Raw genomic sequence first — 18,041 nt, forward strand, 5'->3', positions numbered from 1 at the left:
AAGAGTAAAGTCGGTCTTACCGCTAGTACGCCTCATTCACGAAGCCGGTCTATAAGGTGGGTATAAGGTTGTTGCCTATAAAATGGCAACTTAATGGGTGTCCACTCTCACCCACCGCTTGCTTGACTGGTGGAGGGTCGTTAGCCGAACGGGTTTGACAGGACTATAATTCTCCCTTCATTAAAAGTATTAATGATAAATACTAAGTAACTAAACTCTTATAAATACCCAATCTTAGTTACTTAGAAAAATGTGAAGAAGGTGCTAACCCATAAAATTACACTTTGCACTTTGTTTAAGTCGGTTAGTGGAGCGTGTGTGGTTAACCGGCACACTAACTCGTATTTAACAAGGTAGGCAAAGGGTGACTTAATGTTTATCATAGTATCGATGGAGCGTGTGTGGTTAACCGGCACATCGATTGAGGGGTAAACACTTAAGGGTACCAAGTAATTTGCATGGTTACTTCACACCTTGTTTTGTGATCCTCGGCATCCCAGTCACAAAACCTGAAGGGCACACCCGAGATTGAAACATGCCATTGAACAGTTCAATGAATCTCAAAAGATCTAGGAATTTCAAAACCAATTAAAACCTAATAATACATTTCGTTTATCTTGGTGGAAATTGGTGAATCGTCATTCACCTACCTTCAAATTGTTTTATAGCTTGGATTACGGCATACCTCTTCTAAGTTATAAAATAGTTTGTTGGGTCCTAGCCTTAATATTTCATATTGGGTGTCATATTAAGGACTTTAAGATCAACTATCTTGAATATCTCCCATAACATGTCTGGTTTAGACATTTATGATCTTCCCAAATATCTTGAAACTAGCTTTCCTAAATGAAGATGATGTTCCAATGGAAATCATACTTCTTTCACCTCCTCCAATTATTCTCCCTACCCCACAAGTTCTTGAAAAGTTTAAGGTCACTCAAGCCCTATTGGCAAGGCAAGATCTAGGTGTGGTCACATCTTGGAGATGTAGTCACATATTGACAAGCCGGGAGAGTTGGGTGTCAAAGTCTTGAGAAAGTTAGTGACTCAACTACTTTCTAAGTCACATAGTGAGTTCTTTTGGAACACCTATGAAACAGACTATGACAAGACCCTTAATGATCTTATCTATTTGCTAAGATCAACTTCCTGAAACTTTATGGACATTGACAATGGTGACACTGGAAATACAGAAAAAGCATTCTCTTCCCAAGGAAAGGGATTGACCATAGTCAACTAGGTTGACCAAATGGTAAAGAGAAAAGGCTAAGTCTGTAATAGTCCCGTGTACAATTATCAAAGAGTCCATACGTTTATATTGCCAAAGAAAGGGGCATTGGTTGCGAAGCTGCCAAATTACCTAAGGATGTCAAAGTCAATAAGTTTGACTCTACTTCAGGTAAAGTCCACTATCTAACTCTGTTAACTTTCTATTCTGAGATTCTTGATACATGATGTGACTGGGTCACATGGTGATGTTTTAAGAATCAAAGAAAAGTGAAGAAACTTAAAGAAAGAATATGTTGAATCTGATCGCGTAGATGGATTTCTATCGCGTAGTTTGAAGATCGGATTCTTGAGCTACTTCTTAGGAGTTATGAGATTTTGCTTAGGAATAGATAACAACAAGTTTTCATATGGATTGTAAGGATAAGTTTTCCGCATAATTTTAAAATAAAAGAAAATTTTTGATTTTATTTATTTTAAAATATCCTTACAATGGCATTTGAGGAAAAATTGTTGCTTATATGATTCCATTAATAGCAAGAGTGGAAGTATGAAATTGATTCTTTCATTTGTGGTAATGTCTAAATTTATCAAATAAAGGAAAGATTCTCATCACCCAAGTTTCAGTTGGACCGGAACTTGGAATCATGCAAGTTTTATAACATGATGAATGAGAACTTTCAAGTATTGGAAAAATTAAGACTAATTACTTATTCACATGGATGTGTGAGTAAAGTAATGGACTAAGGGATCGAGTACACATTCTTGTGCACTGGTCAAGTCCATCACAAAAGATTGATAAGACTATTCGTCATAGTTTACTAAAGCTCAGTAAATATGATTATACTTACAGGCTTAAGTGTAACTCTGAGACATTGGAAAAGGTTCCAATGTAAGGCAGAGCGAATAAAAGAATCAAATTAGGCAGAAGGATAAAAGTTTCTCAAATCTGAAAAGATGGGAGAGTACTTTAGTATCAGTTTTGTGATCATCTTAATGATTAAGAAACCATATCAAAATTAGTTCTCTAAGGAAGTCTTAGTGCATTCTTATGACTAAGAAGAAGGGATCTTGAATTGTTGAAATGGTTAAATCAAGAAGATGAGTCATACTTCGTTCCAATACAAGTCTTAGAGTCATACTCCAAGATTGTAATTTGAGTGACATGTCTTTAAGAAGGTTTAAAACACTTATCAAATGTAAGAGTAAAAGTTTTCTACTCTTGTACATTTGAAATTGGTAAGTTGTGCTGTTTTGGATAAAACAAAGACCAACTAAGGCCAATTGTGTGAAGTGTTTGTCTTGATTAGAATCAACACTATCTCTTGGATGTTTGACATGGGAGTCTTATAGGTCAAGAGGACAGTGGGAGTCTTCAAGGTCTTGAAATTCTCAAGAACTAATCAAGAATAAAACCTAAAGTTCTTCACTAGCACACGACTTAAGGTTTATAACCTATCGTGTTGACATATTTTGTGCCCATTCCAGTTAAAGTTGGCTTTGCATATGAGTTCTTAGAGTTCTCAATGTGTTGCACAACAACTTGGAAGCAATGGTAGGCCCTTGAGTTACCAGGTTGCAAGAAATTAAGATTGAGTTCAGTCCATATGAGTTTGGATTTGTCATTAACCTTGTTTTGTGACTATGGTTTTGACAATTCACATGGATAAGAACACATACACCATTAAATCTAAGTGTCATAAAGTTTCTCTCCGATTCATGAAAATGATGGTGAGGAAACACTTTCACTAAGTAGAATTTAGCTAGATAGCAAATGTGATATTTTGCATTCTCAAAGTCGTTAGTGGAGCGTGTGTGGTTTACCGGCACACTAACCTGGACTTGTGAGAAGTAGCAAAAAGGTCTAACCATTATGATTACGGCATCCCTCTTCATAATTGTTTAGACACACAAGTGTGGTATCTAAGGGAAGGTGTATGTTTTTGATAAAGTCTTATCAAAACAATCTAGTATCAGAAATCTGAACTTTGGTAAGTCAATAAAGTATTGATTTCTAGAAGTCCAGCTGATTTCTGAGTACATGTCAAAGCTAGTGGGAGCATAAGTGTTATGCTAATAATCATCATGTTAGTGGGAGCATGATAATTATGATAAAGATTGCAAGTTAGCAATGTTAATTATAGAAAAGCAAAAGGTTTCAATTGGGAAAAAGTTGTTTTGTTATAATTAAGGGAGAGGAAATTATACTTCATCTCAAATCTATAAGCTTAGATCGTGAGGTTTTAATCATTTAGTCAAGGATATATATGAATTTCATGTTGGAATGGCTCAACATAAAGAAATTTTGTATATGGGTCCATTATTTGCGTTCTTAAATTCGATTATGATTACGGCATCCCTTTTCATAATCTGAATTATGAGAACTTGGCAAATAGAAATGGAAATGTTATAGCGAAAGACTGGTTTAGTCTTTATGTGAGACATCATGAATCGTGTCCCATATGCTTCGGATATAGGATCGATTACATGTGCTATATTCATCCTTTCTAAAATTTTCCAAATGCCTAGGGCATTAAGAAGGGAAAAGGTTTAGAACTGGATATGACTAAAAGGATTAAACAATTGTCGAGGACAATCTAAGGTTTACCAAAGATTGGTTGCTCAAGGACAATTGGAAGTATAGTGATAATTCTGGAAGGACCATATTGACATAATCTGTAAGGAGGCAACTCTTGTTCAGAAGTGATAGTCAAAATGGAACCTGGAAATGTTTCAAAGTTAGAATTTTTCCAATCTGTTTAAGATTAGGAAACTTAATGCAAGAAGGATGTTTCTAAGGAGCTGATCTCCTTTGGAATACTCTGTAATGATTGTTGCCAAGTCTTTCTGACTTTGTGCATAATCATTACAAGAGGATCAATGCATATAAGTTTAGAATCTAACAGATTTCAGTAAATGGCATGAATTTGGAATTCTTCCATTTGCAGTAAGGATTTGGGAGTGTGAAAAGAGAATCATTGAAGTTATGTTCAATTGATCTAGTTCACAAAATAAAGATCATAGACAAACATATTATGCATACTTGGTGTATGGCATGACTAGTGTTTAGAAAACATAGTGTACATGCTTGGAGCATGGGATAACTATTGTTTTAAATTCAAGAATAATGTTGATAGCTGAAACAATATACAATAAATAATGTGTAATCATATGGTGATAAATAAAAAGTGTTTTATTTATATTCATAAGTTCTGAGACCATATTGGATTCAATTATTATTGTGTTTCACTTTGCATGTTTTGACTTCCCGAATAAACTAGGTTATTCTTCCGGAATGACTAAGTTATTCAAACCATCCACAGTCGGTCATATGTTGGAAGTAGATATGAATTAAGACTGTCATGGGTTGGCTTGTAGAGGTCTAAGATGATGGACAAAGGGCTACAACACTCATGAGTGCTCATAAGTTCTGAGTATTGGATTCAACCCGCGCTCATTGGAATCACTTCATGGATTTTATCACGAGTGATCATGAGACGATAATATCTTATATTCTTCAAACCTAGAGATATGAGTTGTTACTATGAGTTGATAGTACATTGATTACACGAAACGCATTGGTAACTCGATGTTATAAAACGTGTCTTTGTGTATGATTCAACAAGTAGTAGAACAAGCCATATGAGTTGAAGTTTATCCATTCCTTTTACCTTCGGGATAAAAGCGATATCTGTGGGCCCCTCGATGATTTGATGATGACAAATGGAAGTGCTCGGCCGGGCCAGGACTGATTTGATTTGTTCAATTAGTCAGTCGTCATAAATCGGAAATCGGGAAACAACAAATGGACAGAGAGAATGATTATAATCCATGTCTCAGTCTATATGATATCTAGAATGGAGGAATATATGATCCCTTATCTAATGGACAAGTCATTGACAAGATCAGAGTTCATCTACAAGGTCAAAGTTCGACAGAAGCTTTTGAGAGCTACGATTGCCAGTTGGTTCCTGAAGTCATACGCAATAATATTTTTAGACTTATCCAAGTGGGAGACTGTTGGATTAATGTCTAAGTCCATAACTATAATTGGTAAGACTTGACCCGACCCGGCATGGTCCATTTGGGTTGCATGGCATCATGCACTTGGATAGACTAAATGAGAGAAATAAGACACTTATGGTTATTAATATATTATAAGTTCTAATATATTAATAATAAGAATAATAAGGTTATTTAATTAGTATTGATCAAGAATTAATTTGGAATTAATTAAGTGATCAAAAGGAGACTAATTAAATATATGGGTTGATTGTGTAAATCATTCATTCTTATATATGTGGGCTTGTGATCCAAGATTCCTTATGTTGGACTAAGTCCATGGGGTGACCCATGGATACTCCATGGAGGTTAAAATCCATGGAGCATAAGGAATGGGTAAAGTCATGAGTTACATGGTGTAACCCTAATAGCCACCATATAAAAGAAACCCATGGCTCAAGAAATCGTCACTATGTGCATGTATGAGGGCTAGACGATTTCATGAAGTGTTCTAATTTCTCTCTAAGTTATTCCAAGTGCTTATGGTGTTGTGTGAACCATTTGAGGTGTCACACTTGGGGCACTAGGCACTCAAGCTTCATGAAGACAAGCACTATCAAAGAGGTATGTATTCTATCTTGTTATATCCATTATTTTGTATGCTAGATTAGGATAATACCTTGGATGTTCATATTTGCATGTATAATAGAGAAAACATAGATCCAAGGTATTTAGGGTTGCATGTACACTTAGGAGTGTTAGAATGCTCATAACCCAACACAAATGTCAATTACATTTATCTATTATACGTTTCTAATACTATCTAATCTATGCTAATATCATCCTTCAGCCCAATACTCCTAGCATGCTGCAAATGTTTAACCCTACACAGTCCCTTCGTAAGCGGATTTGCTGGGTTATCTTCTGATGATATCCTCTTCTCTAGGAGTTGTCCTTCTTCTACACGATGTCTAATAAAGTGATATTTTCTGTCGACATGTCATGATCTACCATGATATCTTGGTTCCTTGGTCAAGGCAAGCGCTCCTTCATTATCACAAAAAATCTCCATGGGATCCTTTATGGCAGGTACAACTCCAAGATCACCAATGAAGTTCTTCAGCCATATTGCCTCCTTCGATGTCTCGCTCGCTGCAATGTACTCTGATTCGTATGTTGAATCAGCTACGGTTTCTTGCTTGGAACTTTTCCAAGTTACTGCTCCTCCATTTAGGGTAAAGACCTAGCCCGACTGCGAATGGAAGTTGTCCCTGTCGGTCTGAAAGCTGGCGTCACTATACCCTCGCAACTTCAAGTCATCACTTCCTCTGAGAACTAAGAACCATTCCTTCGTCCTCCGAAGGTACTTAAGGATATTCTTCACCGCAATCCAGTGGGCTCTGCCAGGGTTCCCTTGATATCTACTAACCATGCTCAAAGCAAAGGCTACATCAGGGCGAGTACAAGTCATAGCGTACATGATTGAGCCAACTGCATAAGCGTATGGAACTTGGCTCATTTCCACTATCTCGGCTTCGGTACTCGGACTTTGAGTCTTACTCAACTTGGCATTGCTTTGTATCGGTAATTCCCTTCTTCGAGTTTTCCATACTAAAACGTTTTAGTACCTTTTCTAAGTAAGTGTTTTGACTAAGTCCTATTAGTCTCTTACTTCTTTCTCTTACTATCCTTATTCCCAAAATATAGGAAGCCTCTCCGAGGTCCTTCATAGCAAAGCACTTCCCGAGCCAGGACTTAACCTCCTGCAGAGTCGGGATGTCGTTTCCTATGAGTAATATGTCATCGACATATAGAACGAGGAAGCTTACTACACTCCCACTAGCTTTGACATATACACACGATTCATCTTCGCTTCGTACAAATCCAAACTCTTTGACTTTCTCATCGAAGCAAAGATTCCATCTATGAGACGCTTGCTTTAGTCCATAAATGGACTTCTCAAGCTTACACACTCTATTCGGATGCTTTGGATCCATAAACCCCTCTGGCTGAGCCATGTAAACATCCTCAGCCAACTTCCCGTTAAGGAAAGCGGTCTTGACAACCATTTGCCAAATCTCATAATCATGAAATGTGGCAATAGCTAGCATCACTCTAATAGATTTTATCTTCGCAACTGGTGAGAAGGTCTCTTCATAGTCAACTCCGGGAGTTTCAGTAAAGCCCTTCGTAACCAATCACGCTTTAAACGTGTGTACCTTTCCATCCACGCCGGTCTTCTTCTTGAAGATCCATTTGCACCAACGGTCTTACGTCCAGGCACATTATCACTAATATACGTGACCCCTTTGGTAGTAATATGAAAACCATACAACTGGGTTTGAACTCTAACTCTTTCGGAACGTCTAAGAGGTAATGATACGTCAATCGGTTCAACCGGAGTTTCCTCCTCGGGTTGAGCGCCAGCGGTAGAGGTTCCTTCATCTATCGACTCTTGAATTTCTTCAAGATCGATTTGCCTCCTACTGTCTCCTTGGCTTATGAGTTCTCGCTCTCGTAAAACTCCTCTCCTCGCAACAAAGAAAACATTGTCCTTCGGTCTATAGAAGAGATATCCAAAGGATTTCTGCGGTAGCCGATGAAAATACATCGCTCACTACGAGGTTCGAGCTTGTCGTGAGTATCTCGTCTTACGAAAGCCTCGCAACCGCAAACCTTGATATGTGCTAACGAAGGAGCTTTCCCCATCCAACTCTCGTGAGGTGTTTTGGCAACCTTCTTAGTAGGGACTTGGTTAAGGATATGGGCGGCAGTCTCTAAGGCATACCCCCAAAAAGAGATAGATAGTGAAGCACGACTCATCATAGAGCGAACCATGTCCAACAAGGTTAGATTACGCCTTTCTGCCACACCATTCAATTGTGGTGTCCTAAGTGGCGTCAATTGTGAAACTATTCCCCACTCCTTGAGATAATCGTGGAATTCAAGACTTAGGTACTCTTCTCCTCGATCGGATTGAAGCATCTTGATCTTCCTGCCCAATTGATTCTCCACTTCATTTTTGAACTCTTTGAACTTTTCAAAAGTTTCTGACTTTTGCTTGATTAAGTAGATATACCCATATCTACTATAGTCATCGGTAAAAGTCACGTAGAAGCGGTTTCCATCCTTCGTGGTAGATCTAAACGGTCCACACACATCGGTATGTATGAGGTCCAATAGACCCTCAGCCCTTTCGCACGTACCAGCGAAGGGTGACTTAGTCATCTTTCCAAGTAAACAAGACTCGCATGTGTCATCTTCCCTAAGGTCGAATGACTCCAACACTCCATCCTTTTGGATTTGGGCTATGCGTTTCTTGTTGACGTGTCCAAGACGACAATGCCATAAGGATGCCTTATCCATACTATTGGAAGAATCCAAGCGTAAAACATCATTTCCTAAGTTATCAACAATCATAACAGTTTCATAAATTCCATTACATGGTATAGCTTCAAAGTAAAAGACACCATTCAAATAAGCTAAAATAGAACTATTCTCATTATTAAAAGAAAATCTAAAACCTTGTCTAAACAAACCATGAAATGAAATGATGTTTCTAGCCATTTCTGGCGAATAGCAACAATTGTTCAAATCTAAAGATAAACTATTCCTAAGCACTAAAGAGTACACTCCAATCTTGGTCACATGCGACGATCTTCTGTTCCCCATGATTAGATTTATTCTTCCATGCTCCACGTCTCTACTTCTTCTTAGTCCCTGCACATTAGAACAAATGTGGTAACCACAACCGATATCAAGAACCCAAGAAGTATCATGAGATGAATCGTTAGATTTAATTGTGTATATACCTGCGAAAGATAGCTTGATCTTTCCTTCCTTGATGTTTTGCAGGTACTCTGGGCAGCTTCTCTTCCAATGTCCTATCTTGTGGCAGTGGTGGCACTCTGCTTCCTTCGGGTTAGGGCATGGATTAGCGGGATCAACTTTGGTCCCACTAGAAGAGGCACCATCTCAGGCTTTCACCTTGCGATAGTTCTTTGATGAAGCTTTCGTCTTCTTTCCCTTTCCTTGTCCAATTGCCAAGACAGGAGCGGCGGGCGGATTGGGAGTTGGTGCAACAGACTTCTCCTTGAAGTTGCTCTCAGCGACCCTCAAGAGACCTTGGAGTTTGCTTAGGGTGACCTCTTCTTTGTTCATGTGATAGGTCATCCTAAATTGATTGTAGCTTGGAGGCAAAGAGTGAAGCACCATGTCGATCGCCAAGTCTTCCCCAAAGTCAACGTTTAACTTGCGAAGGCGGTCGACATACCTTTGCATCTTTTGCAGGTGCACGGTAAGAGACTCTCCATGACCCATCTTAGCGGAAATCATGTTAGTGAAAATCTCATAACGCTCTTGTCTTGCGTTTTGATGGTATCTCTCCAATAAGTCTTGGTGCATTTCGTACGGATACATGTCCTCGTAGGACTTTTGGAATTCGGGGTTCATAGTCGTGATCATGATGCAATGTACTTTCGGTGCATCACGCTCGTGAGTTTCGAAAGCGGTCATTTCGGAGGGAGTAGCAATTTTGGGTTTGATTTTCTCGAGCTTCTCATCGAGGACATACTCCTTATCCTCATAGCGAGCAATCGTGCGAATGTATCTTATCCATTCGCTAAAGTTCGTTCCATCAAAGGTGACCTTTTGACAAAGGCTCATCAAAGTGAATGAACTCGCAGCAGTGTTGTTAGCGTTCGACATCTACAATAGAAAGGACAAAGATTGATTAGAATGTGAATCCCTAATTATCACCCAATAAGAAAAATTAGGGCTAAGATCCAATAACAATATTTACACATTAGAAAAGGGATGCCGTAATCTAACATGCAAACAATTTGAAGGTAAGTGAATGACGATTCACTAATTCTCCACCATGAAAAACATAACTTTAAGTCCTAAATGTATTGAGAATTCCTAGGTTCGGATGAGATTCATTGAAACTTTTCAATGGCATGTTTAAATCTCGATATGCCCCTCTTGTTTGTGACTGGGATACCGAGGATCACAAAGCGGGTGTGAATTACCATGCAAATTCACATGGTGCCTTCATTGTAACGATCACCTATTCGATGTGCCAGTAAACCACGCACGCTCCATCGAACTATGATAAACAATGAATCACCCTTTGCCACCTTCGCTTAGAACCAATTAGTGTGTCGGTAAACCACACACGCTCCATTAACTTCTTAGCAAGGTGCAAAGTGTAATTTCATGGGATTGCATCAATTCACTTTTCCTAAAGTAACTAAGATTGGGAATTTTAAGAAAACATGTAGTTACTTTGTATTTCTTATTATACTTTTAATGAGAGAATGAGGTTGCCCTATCCTACCCGTTCGACTAACGACCCTCTACCAATCAAGCAAGCGGTGGGTGTGAGTGTACACCAATTAAGCGCCATTTTATAGGCCGCAACCTTATACCCACCTTATAGACTGGCTTCGTGAATGAGGCCTACTAACGGTAAGACTAGCATTTAAGTTATACATATATAGATATTAATCTTGTAATATTATATTAGTATAGGGTTGTATTTTAAACTTGTAAAATTCTAGGGTTTGAAATTTAAATTGCCTAAATTAAACTTTTAATCACAAAACATAAATTTCAAAACTTGAGGGCAAGTTTTAAACATTTAAAACATACAGGATCAAATAACAAATAATTCAAATTAACAATTAATCACATAATTATCCATATTTGATTTATTTAAGATTTCTTGAAAAACAATTTACCAATTTAATTAATAATTATCATATAAGGAAATTAAATATTTTATTAATTGATAAATATCTTCAATTAGATAAAAAATATAGTCATATATATCATAAAATCGGATTTGGGTTGATCTAATATGATTAAGGTAAGTTTCCATAAGATAAATATGTAAAAATACCGTTTTTGGCTCTTCCTGACGCTCGGACTCGCCTAGTACCCAAACTGGACTCGCCGAGTCAGGCCAACTCGCCGAGTCCATGACTCAGAAACACAAAATTCGAATTTTGCAGTTAGCATTCAAACAATTAAGCATCAATTTAATAGAAACCAATCTAGGCTCTGATACCACTGATGGGTTTTGTACATAAGAACTTTCCTATGTGCGCATACAAACCCTAATGCTCGGATCTAGGTTTCTCTAATTAAACATGCATTGAATCCAAGACTCCTAATGGCTAATTAGGTATAAGAACAACAAAAAATCAGAGATAGAATCATACCTTAAAACACTTGTTTGATCTTCTTATTCTTGGAGCTTTAGAGTCACAATTGTCACTCCTCTAATGGCTTACAAACACCAACTAGCAAAGAGAATGATTTGAGAGAGAGGAGAGAGGAGGAAATCAGCCAGGGTATCCTTGCTGTAGAGGAGGTGTTGATTTCCTATCCCAAGGGGTCTATTTATACTTGTAAGGCTCTTAGGGTTTCACCCTTAAACCCTAATTGGATAACTTAGACTCTAAGCAATCCCAATCCTTTCCATAGATAAGACATGGACGATTTTATGGCTATCCTTAGCCCTAGAAATCGTCCACCCTCTATCATAAAAGGATTTACAGCCCAAAGTGTAACTATCAAACAATTGACAATTTATGCCCTCTTATTTAATTAATCTCTTTAAGTCACCAAATTAATACTAATTAATCTATGACTTATATTAATCAAATAACAATATTATTATTCATTATATTATTCTCATAATATATTAATAATATCTATTCTTTCATAATAAATCATCCTACCAAGTTGCTATGGTGAAGGCAACCAAAAAGGACCATGCACAATCTGGTCAAATACTTGCCTAATATAGTTGCAGCCTTAGACACTATTCCAACAATAACAGGCACAGAAGGCATCCTTCCTAGATCCTTAGTCCTAAGCTAGCATGCAGTTCTCATAAACATGACATAACATAAACTTGTATGAGTAATTTGGAAGTACTTACTTGAGCTTGGCTGATCGCATGCACCATACCCTTTTCTATTTTCAAAATTCTTTTCTTTTTCTCAAGGTTCCTTTTATAAAAATGATATTCTTTTGAAAATTTTCATACCAAGTCCTCAGTTTGGGTTTAGACATAGTCGAGCGTGTGCCCAAATCCCTCAAACTAAGGCTCTGATACCAACTTGAAACATCCCAAAAATATAGTCTAAAAAATTTATTTTTAAAACATTAATTAAACCATAATTACTAAAAATCATGTATCCAAAAGACAAACCATAATATATCAAATGTCAAAACAGTATATCCATATCAATCATATCAAATAAATCAGAGTAAAATATCCCAAGCTAAAAGTTGTGGTGTGTGCCATGTAGTCATCCCGAGCTCTTCCCCTTGCTAGCGGAAGTACATGCAACCAAAAATTGAAAATTGTAAGCATGAAGCTTAGTAAGTCTCCCCAAACTACCACATACCATACACATAATCACATAATAGCATACATTGGGCCTTGCCCACTACATCGGGCCTGATCTGGCATCAGACGAATCCGACATCGGGTCCCACCCGACATCGGACCGAAGTCCGACATCAGGCCCCGCCCGGCATCAGACCGAAGTTCGGTATACATATAACATATCAACAAGCATATAACATAAACACATAACATAACATATAAGGAAAATCTTCCTTTGGATGGCCCCGACATCTGACTGAAGTTGCGAACATATAACACATAACATATAAACAGGAACATGCAAGAATCACGAAGACATAAAGCATACAAACATTCCTAGGGCTTGCCCCGGCATCGGACCGAAGTCTGGAAATATACGGTCTACATCGGGCTAGCCCCGGCATCAAACCTAATTAAGTTTGGCATACGCTAACATAAATAAATTGGTCGGCATTGGTGCCTTCGACCCATTCCTACTCGAGGAAAACTCACCTCACAATGCTGGCTGTTGAACCTCTCGGTAAGGTATCTCCATCGGCTGCTTCCGCGACTCCCCGACTATCATTATCAATATCACTTAGTCAAAAAACCATTAATCTTTCTTAGGGTAAAATGACTATTTTATCCCTAGATCTAATTTGGACCATAACCTAGGCCCAATTCCTTCTAATCTTTCCAAGCCTACTAATAGCCCATTTTTCTAAATTAGGCCCAACTCCTCAAATGGGCCTTCCCTTAAGCCCAAACATGTCCTTGGTCCATTATCTGATTCTTATGGCCATTTTCGGCCCAATAACTGCTAAGCCCACAAATTAGCCCAAACCGAGGCCCAAATGTCGCAAAGCCCAAAATCTGAGAGTACGTTGCACGTACTGGCGTGTACGCCCAACGTACTACTCTGTTAATTTATATTCTTCAAAACTGCTTAATCCCTTAAGACAATAAGTCAAAATTACAAATTTGTGTCCAATAACACGTCTTAACCCATAAAGTGGATTACTTGGTGGCTTACAACCCACCAAGTGAGCCCAAACTTGGAATATAGCAATTAAATTTTATGGAAATAACTCAAACTCATGCATGGTCATAAAAGGACCTTAAAGATAGAGACTTTACTGCTTATGGGACATGAATATTATTGAGGGTGGCACCCCTTGGCCTAGAAACGAACTTGAGTCATAAAGTTCCATTCTTGGAACTAAAAAGATCCCAAAACAACACTGCACTAGATCTAAGCATTCTAAAAGAAAGTTGAATTCTTTATACCTCTAATGAGTCCCAAATGCTGATGATATCATGTATCTATGAGCTCAATATACTCAAGTTCCTCTTCACTATCTTCTCATTCCTTCTTTCAAGCTTCTAAGTTCCAAAATAAGCTTCACCAAGGCCAAACACACACAAGAATGAGAAAGGGAGGCTATTTAGGGTTTCTGAGGATGAGGGGCTGGTAACGAGGCTAGGGTTTGAGTCATAATGTGGTATTTATATGGCTTAAACCCTATAAATTTAGGTTTGGAATCTGCTCATGTACGTTGCACGTACTCCTTGGTACGTTGCATGTACATGCATGTGTCCCCTACATCCAATGCTTCTCTACGCCCCACATACACCAAGGATATGCCCATCATACATCTTCTGGATGGCCCAACACTTCAGCCCACTCATTAATGGTCCACTCAATTAATCCTTCTATTTAACACTCAGACCAACAATTAATTAAGGAAATATTAAATAATTATTACCTCAAATGACGATCGTTATACTTTTCATTAGAACTCAAAATTTTTTTAATACCTTCTTTCATAACTATGTGTGAGCAAAATTTTATGGCTTTAAGTCTTTTTCTTAATCCTTGAAGCTTATGGTGATTTTTATTAAGATTAGACAGTTGGACGTAATTGTTAGTCTGTATTGAAATAGATGTAAAGTCCATTCTGGTCTAAATATGACAAAATCACTAATGTGACAAAGTTATAGAAAATCGAGTCTAGTTTTCAGGAACTCTGGCATCAGTCCAATTGGATTTGTAAATTATGTTTTATGATCAAAACACTGAACAGGGGTCAGGCTGAGAAATTAGAAAAATATATATAAGTTATTAAGTGTTAAGTTTTATTTTTAAAACATTTTATTTGATAATTTCTTGGTATGTGTGGTTTTAATGTGAGTCCTTAACAATTTCAAGTAAGTTCACGACTTGGAGTACAAGGAGAGTTTCATAAAGCATATTGTGAGTTTGTAGTTTTACTCAATAAGGTGCATAATTGAATGTAATTTGTAGATGATGATGTGATTCACATTAGGATGACCTTATCATTACTTTTGTTTTATGATTAGGTGATATTTTTTGTTCTACCATATGTTTTTTTTTATTGCCATATTATGAGCTAATTGTTATGTTGCTTTCACTTTGATGAACTTAAAGTGTATAACATGCTAGATTAAGTTACTTGAAACAATGATGTATGATTGTGATTTGATGTGTTTATTATGAATATATTTCATGTTTTAATACACATTTAGATGGTATGAGTTACATGCTCTATTTAATGTTTAGATGGTATTGTGGGATATGGGTAGTAGGTTTGGGTAGTTTGATGATCTTTGCCTAGAACCTTATCCAGATCATTGAGGATACCTACTAGGTTGAAATAATACCTATAATAAGATAGTCGTCTGACACATGGTTTGTGGGCATTTAGGTGTTCGTGGGCTGGAGTAATGTTGGTCCCTCGTTCGTTGCCAGATCAGGCATCACATGGGAGTTAGGAGGTGTTGTAATAGAAATGGCACAGCTTGTGCCGATTCCTGAATGACACCATGAGGTACTTGTACTTTGCAAAGTCTGAGTGGCGAAAGTGGAATTGCAAGGTTGTGTTTCAGGTGGACGTCATGATCCACTTAAAGCATTTGACTAGTTGAGCACATGAATAGCGAACGAGGTAATTCGATTGGGTTAGGTAGCACTAAGATACACTTGCCTATCTTATAGTTCATCATATATAACAAAATGTTAGTGTTATAATAAAAGTTTGGATATATAACAAAATGTTGGTTATATAATAAAACGTTAAATATATAATGAAAGGTTGGTTATATTTTAAAAGGTTGGTTACATATGAAATATGATTGTTTATATGGTATGTGGTTGATCATATATGTTATGTGGTATAACTGCGATTAAACATATATGTATGTATGTGTGTGGTTAAACATGCGATTGAATAATTATGATATGTGGTTGTTTGCTAAGTGGTATTGGTTTATCATTTTTATGTTTTATCGTAAAATGAATGATTGATCAATTTGGGGTTTGTATGTTTTATAAGCAACCTTTATGAACTCACTCACCAGCGGCTAATACTTTTTTCTTCTCTCTTTTTTGTCTTGTGATCAGTACAGGTAACTTAGGAGTTTATCCTTGGTAAGAGGGGTTACTTTATGGGGTAGTTATGTTGGTTTTGATGATATCACTTTGGACATGTTTGATGTATTACAATTTCGAACATTTACTTTTGTTATGACTAAATGGTTCGGAAATATGTTTTTGATTTTGAAGTAATGTTGTGATTTGAAAATATTTTAAAATAAATAACTAAGTCTTTTGCTCACATATTATACTAAAAAGTGTATTAAATAAAATAAATAATTTATGGTAAAAATCGTGACGTTACAAATCAACCATGTAAAACCATGTGACCTTCGATACAAATTATTCTCACATTGACATGTCGGTTAACCACACATGATCAATCAATAGAATAATTTTACAAGTGACACATCATTTCAACTTATATTTTTGCAATGATGTGTCGATTAACCACACACGTTCCATCCTCAAAATATAAACGAAATGTCTGTTTTCATGGATAGCACATGACTCACTTGTTTAATATAAAAACGAGAATTTTGTTTTATTATTTTTAGTCAATACTTTTAATTTGGAACATCATCCAATGAAACCATTTCGGCAACTCTCCTTTCAAAATGCAAAGAGATAGTAAAGTTGGTAAGCCTAAGAGCTTTTAAAAAAACATCCACATTTGGAATCATAAATATCTCCTTAAATCTCTCTAATGTGAGCCTAGTGATGGTTCAACGATAATCTTTTAATTAAACATGTGAGTGCAATGTTGTATGATTGTTATAAATATAGTAATATACCATATATTAAAGTTAAAAGTTTTAAATTCATATGTTTATATTTTTAAATATTCTAAATTAATTATCTTATTAAATAATGTTTAAATTAAATATTCAAATTCTAATTCTAATTAAAATAATATTCAATATTAATTCCAAATTCAAAATCTTATTTAAATAATATTTAAAAATTAATCCATGATTGAATATTCAAATTTAAATGATTCAAATAATATTTTAATCAAGAGGTGTATCCCCAAAGTTCGATAAATAAAAAAATCTGAAAACTTGGCTAGACACGCCGTGTCCAAAAAGGGGCGCGTCGCGTCCATCACGGATCTAGAAATTGATTCTCAATTTTTTAAGCCTTGCAAATAACTAGAACATGATGTCTCTAATACCATTATTGGGCTTTCTTTGCATTTATACACACAATCGAGACAACATAAACAAAACAAAATATTTGTGTAAATGCACCCCTAGGATCTAGATTTTACTAGTTATATCATTCTACTTTAAAATTGAACTAAATAAAGGATAAATTACTAACCTATTTTTTTCTTTGATTGCATCTCGTAACACTAACTCTTGTAATGGATGAATGATCGAAAGTGGAATCTCTCTATTGTAGTCAGACCTGAAACTCCAAAAAGCTAATAAGGATTAACCATATTGAAGGGTGTTTTGAAAATACTGTAACCATATGAGAGGGGTTATAATTTTTGCAGAAAAGAGAGTGGATGGTTTCTGAGAGGGAATCAACAACTATGATTTAATCTCTAACAATTTATTTATAGGCATCAGATAAATCTTTAAGGAATTCAAACTCTTAGGATATTCCTCACATTTCCTTATCTCTATCTTGGGATCTCCTAAATCGTCCCATGCTCTTTTCCAAGAGCTTATGGAATATTCAAATTAATCTTTATATATTAATTAATATTCAAAATCTTTAATTAATTAAAACTATTTAATTAATTTCAAAATAATTTTTTAATCACTTAATAACTTAATTTTATATACTTTCTTATAGATAATTATGTTATAAGGTCAACCCAATTAATAACCTTAAACACTATTTAAACATCTGGGTAAGAGATGATGATGATGATGTAAATTTGAGACGATCTAAGTTGTTGTATGAGGACATATCTATGTTGATGGCGGTGTACATTTGGAGGGCTTGGGGTGAGAGGGTTCCCATTTTTTTTATAAAAATGTTAATAATAAATCGAAAAAAAATACATTTTTCATCATTACCACT

The sequence above is a fragment of the Lactuca saligna genome, chromosome 8 (assembly GCF_052625555.1).
Source record: "Lactuca saligna cultivar CGN05327 chromosome 8, ASM5262555v1, whole genome shotgun sequence".
Taxonomy (NCBI): Eukaryota; Viridiplantae; Streptophyta; class Magnoliopsida; order Asterales; family Asteraceae; genus Lactuca; species Lactuca saligna.